This window comes from Simochromis diagramma, unplaced genomic scaffold (assembly GCF_900408965.1).
Source record: "Simochromis diagramma unplaced genomic scaffold, fSimDia1.1 OVJJ01000344.1, whole genome shotgun sequence".
Classification (NCBI taxonomy): Eukaryota; Metazoa; Chordata; class Actinopteri; order Cichliformes; family Cichlidae; genus Simochromis; species Simochromis diagramma.
In genome coordinates, this window is record NW_024387375.1 from 966,279 (window position 1) to 984,644 (window position 18,366).

Consider the following 18,366-nt stretch of genomic DNA (forward strand, 5'->3'; position numbering starts at 1 on the left):
CACTTGTATTTTGTGTATAACGCTAATCACTGCATGCTAGCATGTTAAACTTTAAGGCTAAGAATGATAAATACGAAATCTGCACGACTTAAACATGTTAACATTTCCTGATGTTTCAGTTGTGAGACTTTGATTACGACATTTACATATTATCTACACTACATAGTTACTAGTTTTCTGGCTGAATATTCAGGGGCTTGTGTTGTCATAAACAGTGCACTTACTGAAAATGATGAAAATTAGTCCTTTGCCTGTCATTCTTGTGTTTGCTGCTGCAGTTTGCAAATGCTTAGACTTTTAGACTTTGATTACATGTAATACTAAACTCTTTTGCATGGAATGTGACAATTATCCTAAAATTGAGATGATGTGACCTTTATCAGTAAAGCAACAATGGATCTAGAATTCATATCAAGTTAAAGTCTACTGCTACTGACAGCTAGCACTAATACTGCCAGCTGCACTGATGACATTTATTCCTCCAACTAGCTAAAAACTGGCTTCTAGTGTCTCCGATTTCACAAGGTACACCAGATTGCTGCCAACAGAGTTCAAGACTTTGATGTCCCTGCATGAATTTGTCCTCTTAAAAGAGCAACTTTAATAATTATTGTGTTATAACACATTTATTATTTAGGGAACACTGGGTCGTAAACAAAGCCTTGCAAAGTCATTTACCCCGTTCTGAATATATCATAGCATTTTAGTGTAAAAGCATTTAAGCAAGAATTTGAAGTGGTAGCCAGAAAGACGATCACACCCAGCCAGAGAGTAACTGGTGTTGCTTCCTTTTCCATTTCAGGATGGATATTGATTGGCTTTCAAACACATCTCTGCTTATCCTCAAGCTATGACCCTGACCTTTAGCCTAGCCATTAGACTCTGCGCATAGTCTGAGAGCCATACGTGGGCTGTTTGTGAGTGTCAGACTCAACTCTGTAATGACGAGATCAGAGATAACTTCTTTTGTCTGCAGCTTGTTTTTACAGCCTTGTTTTTCTGTCATTTTTATTTTATTAGGCTGGATTGTTTCGTGCTCCGTTTTCTGTTTCTTTTATTGTCTTTTCTCTCTTGTCACGCTGTGTCTTTATAGTTTTAATATAAATATATAACAAAAAAAACCCTCTCAAAGTGTCACATTTTATACACAGTCATGCTTATGTCCAGCTTCTACTTAAAGCATGCATATTTCCCTTTTACTGGCAGCGTGTGCAAATATATGACATGGGTGATAAATCAAAAACTGTGGCACTCTTCTTATCTTGCTTTTGACATATTCTCCAGCGCCCAAGCTCCAGCCTCCAGAGAAACAAAGCAGCTCAAGAGGGCTCTCAGACATCACAGGGATCCTGCCGTGCTACAATAAATAAAATAATACTGTACACGACTCAGCGTACGGATCCGGAGATAATAAACCAGTCAGAAAGTATTACTTCACCATTACAGTGACCCAGCTTTTACGGGGCTTCTTTAGCTAAAGGCCCTCCTCGGCTGTACATTATTGATGGGACTTAAATTGAATGTCTCTTTGTTCCTGCGTGGATGGACACAAGGCGTGCGTCTCCCTCTAGATTGAGAGCAGTAGTGGTTTGTGGGCAGCGGGGGAGGGGAGCGTGGGTGGGTGACTCACCCCCGTCCCATCACGCGGCAGGCAATTCATCCATCACATTAAGAGGTGCCGCATCAATCATTAACAAGGAGCCCCCCTGTTGAAAGGATGATGGACAGCTTGACAAATAAGTTAAGATGAAGTGGGACAAGGTGATGCTGGCCTTTTTCACTTTTCGGGCAATTTATTCAAGACACAACAATGGCATATCCAAATGCAGGCAATGAAATGATTCTGAATTGAAATTGCAATAAGGAAGAAAATAACAGATAATGGGCTCTAACTCTGAGAGCTTTAAACTCAACTCAACTGAACTCACAGAGCGAATTTTCTGATGCTTTTAGGGAGTCTGGAGTGGTCGGGCACAGGCATCGGTTAATACTTCTCATGGGTGGCCAGTGTTTTTTTTTGTGCTCGCCAGGTGTAAAGGATGCATATGCTGATAATCTAGAAGTCCCGAAAAACCTTTGAGAGGATTTTAACAGGTATGGCATCCGCTCATTCAGAATAGTTTCATTCAGCCTTTTCAATGGGGATGTGATATTTTAGCTGTTTGCACACCAAAAGCCGCTAATCTGTTTGTCTTCAGTCAGCACACCAAAGACCTGCACCTTCTTGTAATTTTACCTGATGCACTGAGTAATGAGGTGCTGAAGACACAGACAATAGTATTTAAAGTTCAGTGGATCAAGTAACAATGCATGGCATGAAAGATCTGTCCCTCTGCGGTCTTCTTCAGCTCTGCAGAGCAATTTAACGCATTTTATTGTTCAGATATAGCGATCTGGTTGGGTTTGCTGTCACTCCTGTAATAATGTTTTTATCTGCAGACTTCTCAGCAAAACAAGCTCTGAAAACCCTGCCTGGCAGTAAACAGAAGATGGGGTTATGAACTGGTGATGGTGGAGAATTCAGCAGCTACTTATGTTTTTCAGGAGTTGGTGAGGACAAAACAGATCCATCAATTATTCAATTATTATTACGTGTACAGCTATTTTCTATTATTTTTGAAATAGTGGTACATGATATGTCCCAGCCTATTTATTTGTGACATGTCAGAGCCCAAAAAAGAACCCAAAACAAAAAACAAACAATAGAAAGAAAAAGAATCCATAATTAAGTAAAAAAAAATATTATGGCTTTTTCTTTCTATTAAATCTGCTTAAAAGACTAAACACCCTGCATGTTTGTCTCGCTTTTTTTGGTTCACTTACAGTTGTAACGACTGTGTTTTTGGTATTAACTCACAATAAAACTGTGCTGCTCTTTTAGACGGAACAACTCAGGGTTATGGATATAGACTCACCCGCTACTTTGTTAGGTAGAGCAACAGTAACCACTCATTACAACTGTGGTATGCAGAAGAGCACAACATAACAAACTTTGAAGCAGCCGGGCTACAGCAGCGGAGGGAGCCACTCCTGTTGGCTAAGAACAAGAAACTGAGGTCACAATTTGCACGAGTTTACCAAAACTGGACGACAGTCGATTGGAAAAACGCTGCCTTGTCTGAGCAGTCTCAATTTTTGATGCAACATTTGAGCTGTAGCGTCAGTATTTGGACTAAACTACATGAAATAATTCATCACTGACAGTTTGGACTTTTGTTGTGTAATGGTATGGAGGATATTTTCTTGGAACAACTCAGGCCCCTTTGTACCAGTTGAACATTGTTAGAAGAATGAATGTTGTTGCTGACCGTTTTCATCCCTTTTGTCACGATCCTGGGTCTTATGACCCAGTGTTTTGAGTTTGAGTTTATTTTGATGTTTATAGTATATGGTTAAGCTCATTATTTTTTCTATTTCATTTGTTATTAGATTCCCTTTGTGTCTTCCAATCCCTGTTAAGTCTCCCTTGCCCTTCATGTGTTTTACATCTGTGTCTTACGTTGTCAAGTTCAGGTTGTCATGTCTGCGTCTCATTATGTTTCCTGTTTTATTTTGAAGGGGTTCTGAGTTCCTATGTTCAATGTTTTTAGTTTTACTCTCCCCTTGTGACGTCGTTATGTTCATGTGTGTCAGCTGTTTCCGTTTCCCTCATTATCCTCCTGTGTGTATTTAGTCCGTGTGTCTTCAGTCATTCCTTGTCAGGTCGTCTGTTGTTCACGGCATGTTCTTTACACCAGGTTTCTAGGTTTCATGTCCAGGTTTTTTCATATTGTTGGTTTAGATTCCCCAGTTTAGGTTTGTGTTAATTTTGCTTTAGTTTGCCTTGCCTTTTGTTTGTACCTTTTACCAGCCTCATTAAACGGCTCGCTTTTTGTTAACATTCAAGTTTTGTTCCCTGTTCCTTGGAGTCTGTGTTTTGGGTACTTCTCATCAATTCATACAGTCTGCCCTCGCCAGATTGTGACACCTTTATGACCTCAGCTTCTGATCTCTGCTTCCAGCAGTATAATGTTTCATGTCATAAAGTTTAAATGACTTCAGACTGGACCCTCACTGGACCCTCTACAGTTTGCATACCGCCACAACAGGTCCGCTGATGATACCATAGCCCTGACACTACATACTGCCCTCTCGCACCGGGAGAAGAGAGACACGTATGTGAGAATGCCGTTTGTAGATTACAGCTCAGCATTCAATACCGTCGTTCCCTCGAAGCTGGACAGGAAACTGCAGAGCATCCTCACTGGATGCATCACCACCTGGTACGGCAACAGCACCGCCTACAACCGCAAAGCTCTCCAGAGAGTAGTGCGGTGCTCTGAACGGATAATTGGAGGTGAGCTTCCCTCCCTCCAGGACATCTACAGGAAGCGGTGCCTGAGGAAAGCGGGGAGGATCATCAAGGACTCCAGTCACCCCAGCCATAAACTGTTCAGACTGCTTCCATCAGGAAAGGAGGTTCTGCAGCATCCGGTCCCGTACCAGCAGACTGAGAGACAGCTTCTTCCATCAGGCCATCAGACTGCTGAACACTTCATAGACACCTCACCTTCACTACTGGAACTTCAACATTATCCACTCCATACTGTATATAAATGCCACTTGTTTTGCACAATATCCAACTACCAACCTCTGTATATTTTACATATTTTTTTTATTGTTTACTCTATTTAATTTGTAAAATATGTATATATACATATATACACACATGTAGATATACATATTTAGTATACACATTCAGTAATATGCATACACTCTTATATTGTACATATATTTATTCATATAACTCTCAGATTTAGCCATTCTTATATTTTGCTTGTTCTTATAGTATTGTATGTTTGCACACCTCTCTTGCTTGTGAAGCTCGCACACAAGAATTTCACTCACATGTACTGTACCAGTGTACCTGCACATGTGATGTGACAGTAAAAGTGATTTGATTTGATTTGATTTGAGCCTGTACATGGCAATAATTTTTTAATTCAAATGGTCTCAACAGTCCAACAGAGCACCTCTGGGGTAGAATGGGAGATTCGCATCATGAATGTGCAGCCAACAAATCAGCAGCAACTATCATGTCAATATGGACTAAAATCTCAGAGTAATGTTTCCAACACCTTGATGAATGTGTTTCAAGAGGAGCTGAGGTGGCTCTGAAGGCAAAAGCAAGGTAAGTCGCCAGCACATGCTTCTTCAGCTTCCAGTGTTTTTCAAGGATAGCAGAGTCGTTAAATTTAGCTTTAAAAGGTCCAAATATGTTGCTCGAGTGAACAATCACCACCACTTTGTGTCATGACCTTTTTTCCATTGCTCATTTTGGCAATCAGAGTTTCTGATTGCGCTCATTTAAACCGAAGAAGCTCGTCAAATCCTCGGATTGAAACACATTCGGAAAAGATATTTTGGTACTAATTTTAATAAGAGTGAATCACACTTTTCTTGTTCTCGTTTGAATGTGTTCTCACAACTAATTTTATTGTTGGCATTTAACTGAGCTGAACTAACTGGAATGTGATTGGCTCTAAGTTTACTCCCTATCCCCTAATTTACACCCGTCAAGCACTTCTTTCTAGACTTATAAGTCTGTCTCTAAAGCTCTACATTTACTTTTGAAAATTAATGCTAATAAGAGTCTTAAGCTTTAATGCTCACACATCACATATAATGCTTCCAGCTACCTGCCAATCAAACTGTCTTCATGACGCCTGAGACTTTTCCCCACTGCTTTTGGTTTATCTTTTTGTCTCATATTTTGCACCGATCGATGATTGGAAGTAATCTGGTCTTGTAGAACATTTATGGTGAAATGGGCACCAGCATAGATCGTTGCTGGATTTATCCCACAATACCCCCTTAAGGCTCAACAGTGAGTGAGTAGTGTGTCCGGTCTGGCTCTCAGCACTAATTGGACTACCACTGACCCACACACACCCGACACATTGCACTGATGCTGTGCTACACTTGGGCATATGCTGCATTCACATTGTATCACATAAATATTAGCTGCAGACTGAAGAAACCTCAGGTTCTTGTTTAAATCACAAGCAGATCCATGCGTGTTACACTCGTAGTAGCACATGTAGCCTCGAGCTGCGAGTCTCAAGAAAAGAGGAGAGGTCTACAGAGGCTTGGTAAGCTCTCTTCTTTCTAACTGCACATCCTCACATTTTTTTCCCCTCTTTTTCGACTTGTAGTCTTCACCCCAGCTGATGCTGACTCAAGTGATTTGAATCAGTTTATCAGATTTTATGCAGCTCCCTAAAGCCTCTGACGTTTTTGGAAAGACCTTTAAATATGTTTTGATTTTGTGTAAAATCTTAGGAAAGATCTTTTAGATTCTCATTTTATTACACTGAAGAATACACTTTAGCTGATATAAGACATCATGTTTGCTTGGTTTTATTATACCACTGAACATCAAAGGATTCTTCACATTCTTGCTCAGCGAAAAAAAGTCAGACCACCTTATCATAATTTGGTGACATTATTTGTTAAGGCAAAGCAGGAGATAGCAAGATGTGTAGCATAATCTCAAAAGAAAGAGGGAGACTACTCCGTCAAATGTATACAACAACTAGCTGCATATACAGACCTCTAAATGTCATGTTTTGGAGTGTAGCAGAGGTGGAGGACATAAACACAGACTCCGGAGATGGATTTGAAATGAAAAAAAAGAAAGTATACTAGTAATAGTATAGTAATACTGGAACGAGTGAGATGAAAACAGAACAACTATTCTAACCAAAGTCAGAAATGCAAGAATAAACATAAAAAATAACAAAACAAACAAAACCTGCAACAATAATTCAAACTAAATCTCACGAACAGCAAAACTACTCATTAATAACCATGAAAAAGATAAGCCAATAAATAAAAGACATACCTTAAGAATACACTTCACCAAGCTATTTGCTTTACTGCAGAGAGTTAGACTGTTTATTATTATATTATTACATATTGTATCGATACATTGTTAGATAAGACTGTCATTTTCATGTCTGTTCACTACCTGTAGCTTAGTAATGTAAACCAGGAGAAAGTTGTCATTATGTGAGTCAAGTCAAGTCAATTTATTTATATACACATCTTTTTAAAAAAAAAAAAAAAAAAACAAGCGCTGACCAAAGTGCTGTAGAACTAAAAGAATAAAACTATAAAAGCAGCACAAAAAACTGACAGATAAAAAACAACTGTCAAGACTCAGTCTGGCTTAAATGCCAAAGAATAGAAATGAGTTTTCAAAACGGGTTTTGAAGATGTAAAGTGTTGTTGAGATCCTACTTTCAAGCGGCTGGCTGTCCCAAACTTTAGAAGCAGCTACAGCAAAGGTCTGATCTCCTCAATGCTTTGATCTACCTCTTGGTACAATCAGAGCATCTGGTCAGTTAACCTCAATTAGCTTTTAGGAGTGTACTTGGTTAAAAGGTCAGAAAGGTAAGAAGGTGTCTGTCTATTTCACGAGTTAAAAACAAAGAATAAAATCTTAAAATTGATTCTAAAACGTATCAAGAGCCGGTGCAAAGAAGCTAAAACAAGGGTTGTATGGGCTGACCTATGTGTGCCTGTCAGGAGACAAGTTGCAGACAAGAAAGCACAGAGTTGCTGTTTCTAAAAAAAAAAAAAAACCCTAATGCAATAGTCAAGCTTGGATGAAATAAAGGATTGAAAAGAAAAAGAGAGAAAGAGCCTTTGCAAGGGACCTCACCTGGGAGAAACTAGCTATGACAGCAGCATATATTTGTTCATCAAATGTGAAGCTGCTGTCAAAATGAGACATAACAGAAGAAGAAATGGAGAAATCTGACTCTGAAAGCTTTTAAATGACTTATTCAATTCACCAAGGCCTAGTAATAAGTTAGCAACTTGCTAGAAACCACTGTTAGCTGGGAAAAAATATGTATTCCCCAAACAGTTGGATGCTGGAGGATACTTGTGGTTGCTTGATAAAATTGGATAGATGTAGGGGTGCTTCACTAACACTCTTCTTGTGATTTCTTTGGTCTGTGGCTGTAATCGTCCATGCTTTGCATGGAACACACTGACCTGTCTGCAAATAGTTGCCAACTACTCCCTGACTGGCAGTAAGACCGTATAGTGTCACACAAACTCCAAACAGAGAACATTCAGTGGCTGGTGAAGATTTCTGACATTCACTTAATACAACTAGATACAAAGAAGGTGCTGCATCAAAAACCTTCTTGTTATTGGTCTGGTACTAGCAGATTGCTGTAGTGTGACTGAAGCCTATGAAAGATGCCAACTTGTCTGCAAACACTTGCTAAACTACTAGTCGGGTATTAGTGAAACCTAAAAAAGCGGGTATTAGTGAAACCTAAAAAAGTGCAGCATGAACTGGTAATGGTATATTGTGAAAATATTTAGTTTCAAAGTCAAAGTTGTGGCTTACACACACACCAAAAGGTGCAACTTTTACTTTGAAGGTGAATGTTCTCTATTTCTGGTTTGCATCACAAAGTTTTACTGCCACTCAGTGAGTATTTGGTCAACATTTTCCAGCAGCACATTGCTAGCACGTCAAAGCTGTTGCAAGGAAGTTGTCAGAGCAGCACCATATACCTCTTTGCAAAAACACCCAAACCCAGCAGAACATCAGTATCATCATAACAGCAGCACCTACAATACACAGGTGTGATGCATTTCTTTGCTGGCAAGTGAGCACCGAGCTAAAGTTCACTGTTAGCCCAACATAATGAAAAGTTCCATAAGAGTGAAGAAGTAAAAGAGCAATTTTGGAGTATCAGCACTAGAGTAATGCCAGTTTTTCGGCCTCTAACATCATACAGTCACCTTAAATAACCATTACATCATAATTACTTATTATCACTGATAGAATATCCTCACTTTGATTGTGAGTACAGAAATCCTTCTCTCGTCGTCTCGTCTTCTAGAAAAAATCTGTATTTCACAACTGCTAGAGCAGAGTTAGTGATGAATGTTTTTTGTGGCGTGCTTGTTATCGGCAGATAACAACCAGTTTTGCCTTGAAATAACAATGTTTGGGTGTGTTATGCTAAAGACTGAGGTGCTGAGCTGTCTTTGCTGTCAGTTACGACGGTAAAGGTGTGGATGGTTATCGGCTTTCCTCTGAGTGCAAAGTGTCTATTTGAATGTTTTGTTAGATGATTGTTTTCAAAGACCAATATTTTATTTTTTGTAGCATCAAAGTGTTTGACCACAGTCATAAAGGAAAGCATGTATAGCCGATGTACATTTCACAGCATAAATAACTTATAAAGCTCCTATTTATATGGGTGCTGAGAGTGCTGAGAGAGAGCTCAAATTGGACTCAGGAATCAGACTCAACACGCTGGCGGCAGTTTTACTAAGTTTACTGAGAAACAGGAGTGTTTATGGAAAGCAGGTCACCGGCTCAAGAAGACTACTTTTTTTAGCGGGAATGCAACCAGGAGCCCTGCCAGAGAATGAAGTTAAGACTGGCTGAACATCTTGCAATATTTGTGAACTCTGTGTATTTGTCTGTTTCTTGAACAGAGTCCCTGGAGATGTAAACGGCTAGCAGGCAGGAAGGTGGAGAGCAAATGGGCAGGTGGAGTGCAGGTGAGCGCTTTACTTTACACGTACTCAGAACAGTTGACCAGTTGAGGCAAGACTGGCCTGTGGTGATTGCAAAATTTCTCAGGATGGTAGGAATCCAGGTGAACTGGTTTACAGAACAGGTGGAGAACGGCAGTGCCTTCTGACCTCTAAATGTCAAGAGCTTGATGAGATCGCCTGGAGCAGGCAGTCTAGGAAGGTAGCCCTCTACCTGAGACTTTCAGAGATAAACTTTAGAAAGAGACAAACCACCCTGCCTGCACCATAACACATAGTGTCATCCCCATAGCACCATCTACCTGAAACACCTTCCTACACCTATGGCTGTTACCATGCTACCTTCATATTAGTGCCGTTTTCAAATTATCAGTGGGATCTTGGAAAATGGGATTGCATAAAAAGTCTTCCTTTAAGGCCAGTTGACCACCCCACTAAAATGTGCAAACAGTTAAACTGACACCACTGTTACATTTGTCTGTTAGCTACTGCTAAGCTGAAGCCCAGGGAGTTAGCTTAGCTTTAAGCCGAGCACAAAGACTGGTGAAAATGGGGATTAGCATGGCTCCAAAGATAACAAAAGGTAACAAAAATCCATTAAGTTTTTACAAGAGATTGTGTGCAAGACTATTTTTAATGACACAACCAAATTAAGACATAAAGGTATAATTAGAGAAGCTGATAGGTGGATTTTGTTACGCTGAGGAACCCCAGCACGGCTGTTAGTTCAGGTATGCGAGTAATAGTTCATCAAGTTCTCAGCAAGAAACCCAATTACTGTATTTCTTCAGATGTTGAAAAATTCATATAAAGACACGGAGGATTTACTGCTAAAGGATTGCTGTCCTGTTCGCTCACGGTTCTTCTTCCTCTCAACGTTCGACATTACATTTCACCAAGTTTCACATCTCTTCTGCTTCATTACAAAAGGTTAATGGAACAGCTGGACCTTCCAGTTTGATTTCGCCTCCTCGGCAGTCCGGTGTTATCTTGCTGAAGTATTTTATATTTCTTCTGCCTTGAAAAGAAAAGAAATCCAGTTTTATTTTCTGTTAGCACATTAACGCATCACGTCAGCCTATTAGCAAGACTCTGACACTGTTTATTCAAAGTCATCATATTCCAGCAGTCTTCATGTTGCACGAGTCTTCTCGTCCTAAATTGCAGCTGGTCCATCAATTTTTTATGATTGCGCTGTCTGCTAAGCCTAATGTATAGCCTACAGACAGACTCATATGCATATTAATTAGAATGGAAATGACAGGACAATTATTCTTTCAGCTGAGGACAAAACTGGCCAAAACGCAAAGGTCTATAATAAAGAGCCCAAATCCTCAGACACAGCAGACAGATTAAAAAAAAAAAAAAAACTAGCAAAAAGAATGAGAGACAACAAAAAAAACACTCCCTTTAGAGATGCACTGCAACATGACTTTAAAGAAAAGGTGATTAAAATGTGCATTGTCATGAGCAACATATGGAAGTGCAATACAGATTTCTAGCTGCTGCTCATCCCCCGCGGCTATTAACATTTTAGAGGGCAAAGCAGCTGGATTCAAAGGTTAATGTCCACACCATTAGAGAGCAACAGAGCACACGTTTATCCCTGTTGGTTTAATTAAATTACAGGGAACTCATAAATGGGAGATTTATCCTGAACATACAGTTACTGCAGTGGTAATGGAGCACTGCCTTCCAGCTCAGCTGATTTATCCCCCTCATGCTTCAAAGTGGGTCGTCTTGTCGTGAGGTTTGTCATGGCCTACTTAACAATACTGCAACTCCTAATTAGATCGTTTGTCAAGTCAGCTGATTGCTTTGCTTGTTCTTTTTAGGGTGTACATGGGAAGACGTTTCACTTTTCAGAAATCGATCTCTCGCCGATCATGGCCAGAAAAACAGAGAGCCTGTAGATTTCTCTGCTTTTCTGAAAGCCAAAATAATTTATTTTTAAGAGATGTGGCGAAAGGTTAAGATTGTGGGGATCTAAGAAGGCTAATCCAATCTAAATCCTCTATCCTGGATATTCCTGTGTCCAAAATGTATTAATTAAAGGCACTGTTGACAAGTAAACAGTAGAGCCTTTAAAAAAAGAGATTAGGAAAAAAAATGGTGATTAGACACCCTCTAGTGGTGGACCATTACAAAAGCATCACCCTGCAAACCTCAAAACAAACTTTCTTTTATCTTCTGTGCACATCAAACGTTAGACCGAAGGAAATTCCTGAAAGCATAAATTTCAAATACTGGGATTCGTTTCTTGTGTACGATCCACATGCCTCCAGTTATAAAACAGCAAAAAGTATGTGTGCCAGTTTTACTCAGTTTAATGCATTAATCCTTTTCATTTCCTTGAACTCAAGACATCCAAAGCCGTCTTGTATGTCAGGAATTGTTTCATGCAGACCGTAAGATGCAGTCTAACACAGCACTTCTATCGTATGCCTCCGATAACACTGTGAGCTTTAATAGTAATAATCCATGCATGGAAAATTGACTCAAATATACACATCAGTAACAAATCACCTTCTGAAGATACTGTATTGCAAGTATAACTAAATTAATTTTTTTCAGGAATACACCATAGAAACAGCTGATAAATAACCATATATACCCACTTCTTCTCTTTTGTGTGATACTTTTATCATTTAATTATCCCTTGTAGTCTGGAATGTAACGTTGTACTTATTTAGCAGTGCATCAGAGCTGGCTTGAGTGAGCGAATCTATGCTGAGTGTAAAACCATCACACGCAGGTTTGGAATTAGAAGATTATTAGAAATACATCATGTGCAGTTCACTGCGTGTCGTCCGTGTTCCAGTCGTGTAGACTTTTATTTATGAACTGCTCGCCAAATAAACAAGAAGCCGAGTGTTTAAATCAAAGATTATTTGCATGTTGACAGTAAGGCAAATTAAATGCGAGACAGGAATGTAGCAATGCTAACTTATAGCCGCCTTTTCTGTTTTTTTGCAATGCCAGATAAATATTAGAGGGACCCTCTCACATTATGGAAAAAATATGTTTATTCACTTTGTTGCCAGGAAATGTCTGTGTGCTGAAGATATACTCGCTGTATACCTTGCCAGTACTGGGTTGGACCCACTTTTGCTTTTAGAGCTGCCTTAATTCCTTATCTCATAGATTCAATGAAGTACTGGAAACATTCCTCAGATATTTTGGTCCATATTAACATGATAGCATCACACAGTTGGTGCAGATGTGTCAACATATTCATGATGCAAATCTCCAGTTTCACCATGTCCCAAAGTTGCTCTACCGGATTGGGACTAGCCATTCGAGTACAGTGAACTCAGTGTCATGTTCAAGAAACCAGTTTGACATGATTTGAGCTCTGTGAGATGACACATTATCGTGCAGGGAGCAGAAAGCAGCCACCAGAAGATGCACACACTGTGGTCATGAAGGGATGGCGTTTAAACGATGCTCAGTTGGTACTAAAATATCCCCCACATCGTTACACCACCACCAGCCACAGGCGTTGAAGCAAGGCAGGACGAATCCAAGTTTTTATGATCTTTAGGCCAAATTCTGATCCTGCCATCTGAATGTCACAGCAGAAATAAAACTAATTAGACTTGGAAACATGTTTTCAGTCTTCTGTCCCCATGTGAATTGTAGCCTCAGTTTCCTGTTCTCAGCTGACAGGAGTGCCACGAGGTGTGGTCTTCTGCTGCTGCAGCCCATCTGCTTCAAGGTTTGACATTTTCTACATTCAGAGATGCTCTTTTGCACATCCTGGTTATAATGAGCTGTTTGAGTTACTGTACCTTCCTATCAGTTTGAAGCAGTCGGGTCATTCTCCTCAAATATTGGATCAATCCGTCTGGTGCCAACAACCATGCCACATTCAAAATTGCTCACCTTTCTTCCTCCTTCTGTTGCTAGCCTTGAACTTCAGCAGGTCATCTTGACGATGTCTACATAAGTTGCTGCCATGTGATTGGCTGATTCGACATTTGTGTTAATGACCAGTTGAGTAGTAGGTGGGTAGTTTAACTTAAAGCCTCTGGAAAAAAGAAGGGTTTGTTGAATTCAGGTAAAAATGCTGCTAAAACTCAGTGATGAACCAAAAAATATTACATTCATTACTCCACCCTCTTCCTTAAACAAGTATGTTTCACAAAAATGATGACAGCTGGGCTTCTTTCTGTCTTTTGACAATTACTCAGACTTCACCTTTCATAGCTTGAAATACTCTGAAGGATTGAGCGAGTGCTCCAATCAATCACTTTGATTAAGTCTTACATATATACATTACACACCTCCACTCGTATGTGAATGTCACCCTGTCAAACTCATCATGTCGTTTACCCTGCACTGACCTCTGTTCATCAATATTATGTGCTGCTGCTAGCTCAGCCGCTTCAATTTTCAATAAAAAAAAAGATGCCACCATCAAAATGGCTACCAGCCGTGCCACAGTGAGTAGAGCAGCGACCATTCCCAGGGCAAAAGATGCACCGTTTCCATCAGACCGTCCACCAGACAGCGCTGTGCACAAATGAGAGGGACACCATTGTGGGGCGCTTTTATTTCAGCCGACAAGAGACGATGATATGACTCGCTGCAGATAAGAAAGTCCTTTCATTTCTGGAGGAATCTAATTAGTAAAAAACTTTGTGAATAGCTGCTCTCATTGGTGTCGAGTTAATACATAACACACTTAGCCTCTTCTTTGGAGAGAATGGCTGCAAGAAAGATGGGAAACATCAATATTTCATTATGAGAGACACAATATTATAATTATCAAAATATTGGAAAGAAAAATTAAATTACAGGAGAAAAGGGAAACCAGAAGAAATATCATAAAGGTGTAATGAGCTTCTATTCTTTTTTTGCCATGTTTCAAACTACACATTTGCCAAAAGCGAAACACTGATTGAAGGTAGGAGTCAGACTATTCGTCCTTATCATAGGTTTTATAACCTTTTATCTGTTCTCCTTTGCTGATAATGAATTCTGAGAATGATTTTCTGTGTTTTGTTTTATAGTCATTGTTATTTTTTCTCCATTTAGGCCCCTCAACAGGCATCCAGCTCAGTGCTGGAGGCGGATCAGAGTATCGATACCAGTGTTAAACTTGTACAGTCACAGTGTATGTGCAGATCGTTAGCTCAGTTCAACATAAAAAATGGGTGAGCGTAGTATGTCTTCTCATTAAACTTTGAGCAAGGAGGTGAACAGCATTTCTCAAAACGTCAAACTGAGCCTTTAATGATACAGAGCTCTACCACCCGAATGTTATTCATGTCTCTGTGGCATATTTGAGGATCGCTTTTAGATGCACCGTCTGAAATCTGCAGAAAAAGAAAGACAAACATACGGTTCTTATAGCCACTGTGAGCACAGACGGCTCGGCGATGCCCTCCTGGACCACTGTGCTCCCTGTGCTCCTCATGCTCCGCCTCTTCCTCTGGCATTGCTGTGGATCAGACCATATGTGGAGATATGAGCTGGGGATCTGGCCTGAATTGGAGATTTCTGCTTGAAATTCATACGCTACCCTCCTACCTTGAAGGTGCTGCAGGAAGTGCACTCACAGAGTCGGGTGATGCAGTGCAGATAGCAGGTGGAGATGGTCTCATTCTGTTGCTCAATGAAGTGGAACACTGGGAAGCAGAAGCGAGCCTTCTGGCTATCTTCATTCTCCAGCGTGGTAGTCAGCTCATCAATGGAGCACCTTTCAATAAAAGGTGAAGCTCGCAAGTGCCCCAATTACATGTAACACAGGTAGATACAGGCACTGTATTAATGAATGGGAGGGAGATAAAATTAAGACTACAGCTCCCTTAGGATTTAGGTAGCTGTGCTTTGCTTATTACACAGAAGGAAGAAAAAACCTGAAGGCATGTGTAAATTTTTAAATAGCTGCTGGACTCAGAAACACAGCTCATTATCAAATCTTAGAGGAATGAAAGAAATTCAAGTTACGAAAAGGGAGCCAGTTCCACAGGATGGAGATGGAGGCGTTGTACCAAACAAGAAGAAAAAGATACCAGTAGAGAAAGAATTGGGTCAGAGATTCCAGGTTACAGGTGAGATCCTCAGACAGTCTAATGATTGGAGACTCTTTTCTTTTTCAAACAACTTATTCACCTTCTTCAGAATGCATTGCCAACATCCACAGATTGCATTAAAAATGTAAATGTATATTCTGGGTCTAACAAGTGAGGCCAATAAATCTGCTAACCAGCAGGGGGAGACTCCTCTGGATGCAAAAATAAGGCGACTGTGTAGAAAAACACTCACTTCAAGACTCATAAAGACTCCGCTAAAGAGTTCACGGTCTCAATCTGTAGTTTCAGGTCTTATTCTATAAAATAAATAAATTATAGTTAGTGTTAGAGGCAACAGAAGGAATGAAGACCCCTTGCAGGCTAAGCCATAACCCTTTGTAGCCCATGATGGTACGGTGGCCCCAGAGTAAATTTACTATTGGGAAAGCTGCAAAACTTTGTCAAAGGAGTCCAGTGTGAGGTTGATGAGTCGACAAAGCTCATTTCTGTCTAGTGACAGTGATACTGAGGTGATATACTGAGCTTTTGATTCCTGAGCGGCTGGTTAGCGATGCTGTTTTTGTTGCTGTTAGCGGCTGTTACTGAAACAGAAGCTGTTACTCTCATGTCTGATCTTGCTGACAATTACTAACCATGATAGTATGGGGAATAAAAAAGCATTTTTATCCATATTTTCTTATGTTAGAGCCATGACTGAATTCCAGGAAAGTCTCTCGTGTCTCCATGTCTTTTTATCCCCAGTCCCAGTCCCAGGTTCACATGTATGAGTCTCAGTGTGTGTGTGTGTGTGTTATTTCCTGTTTTATTTTTGCTTCCCCTGTCTCGTTAGTTATGATTCAGTTCAGCTGTGTTCCCATGTGTCTCCTCTTCCCTTAATCACCCCCCTGTGTAAATATTGTCTGCGTCCCCCTCTGTTCTCTCTCATGGTGCAGTCTGTCTGTCCGTTCATGTCCCGCTTAGGTTTTATATTTTGCCTTTTGTTGTATTTTTTTTTTTAAAGCTGGTTTTTAGTCTTACATTCTGTCCACTCTCTGCCTGAAACATGCTGGTTACATGACAGATTGACAAGTCCATACCAAACAATGACTTCTTGTCCACTATCAAAACACCAAGATGGAAAAAAATTATCCACTCAGTTTCACACACCAATGAGTTCCACAGTGGCTACGTCCCTGTTTTATATACAGGCTATACTAAAACTGAAATTGAACGCTTACTGTAAATGAAAGATATAAATAATCCTTCAGTCTTGTCTTTTGCTTCTGCTTGAAAAAAAAAACAGCTAAATAAGGCTTAAAGATAACTGCACAATTAAAAGAGATTAAGTTAAAGTCTTAGTAAATCCTGAATGGCTGCAGGATAGAAGCAGAGGTTCCTGCTGAGGTATGTTTTGAGTGAATTAACATACATTAAAATGAAAACTGAAAAAATGATTGGCTAACTTGCATTGGGCAATCCTAGCACGTAACTGGATTTGAACCACTCAGAATAATGATGTTTTGCAGTTGTATTCAAATTACTGCTGTATTTTGCCCTGTTGCCATTATAGCTAATATATTTTTCTGCATGTTTATTGTCAAAGACATATTTATAATCAGGTCTCTTGATGTGTTTGCTGGAAGAGAATAATAAGTAGAGTACATTTTGAGTGTAGTGAGCAACACAACACAACCACAGCAGGGCGATCGTGGCTCAAAGAGTTGGCAGTTCGGCTTGTAACCGGAAGGTTGCCGGTTCCAGCCCCGGCTCGGACAGTCTTGGTCGTTGTGTCCTTGGGCAAGCCACTTCACCTGCCGCCTACTGGTGATGGCCAGCGGGGCTGATGGTGCAATATGGCAGCCTCGCTTCTGTCAGTCTATCCCAGGGCAGCTGTGGCTACAACTGTAGCTGCCTCCACCAGTGTGTGAATGTGAGAGTGAATGAATAGTGGAACTCTAAAGCGCTTTGAGGGCCCCGAAAAACGCAATATAAATGCAATCCATTATTATTATTATACATGAAGGATCCAGTTTAAGACTGGAAGGAAACACAAGCCTTCTATCCTTAGAAGATAGTGTACTCCCAGTGCTTGTTCCCAGCCCAGATAAATGGGATGCTTGTATCGGGAAGGGCATCCGGTATAAAATGTGTGCCAAATCAAATATGTGGATCCATCTGCAGTAGTGAACCTCTGGGAAATAAGGGAGCAGCTGAAAGTACCTCTCAAGTCATGTAAACTTAAAGTCTTTTTTTTTTTTTTCATTTAAGGCATGAATCATTTCCGCTAATTGTAATTTTGCGATCCCTTGTGAGCTGTTGTTCATTATTATTATTATTAGTTTACTTTAGTTATGAAATCTTGGCAGCAACATTTTAACTCCGGAGCTGAATAAAGTATCAAGATGCATAAAATGCAAAAAATGTAAAAACACTCTATTACCGACAAAGTAACAAAAATGTTGGCATTCCAAATCCCACTAAAGGTGCAGAGAAAACAGAAAGAGAAAAAATCAAACAAATATATTTCCTTTCTCTGTGCTTCCGCCACAATCAACTGATTTCACTTTGTTTCTCTAATGGAGGAAAATGTTGAGTGATCTCCAGCTTTTGAGGAGTGGAGATGTGGATATTAGTTTTATTTTTACTGCACGAAAGGATAAAAGTGTGATGGCAACACACAGACGCACCTGCATAACATGGCTAACACACCTCACTGAGCATCTCCACAGACAGCATGCTAACAAAAAGCTAGCCAAGAACCCAGAATGATGTT

General features: G+C 40.1%; 1 long non-coding RNA gene across 1 annotated transcript; it reads left to right on the forward strand.

Annotated features, from left to right (window-relative positions):
• The first annotated feature begins 1,644 nt into the window (after positions 1–1,644).
• Positions 1,645–3,522, forward strand: LOC120719450. The gene is made up of 3 exons (XR_005692691.1): positions 1,645–2,094; positions 2,440–2,550; positions 2,882–3,522. It is a non-coding gene; the product is annotated as an uncharacterized LOC120719450 (long non-coding RNA).
• Positions 3,523–18,366: the final 14,844 nt, after the last annotated feature.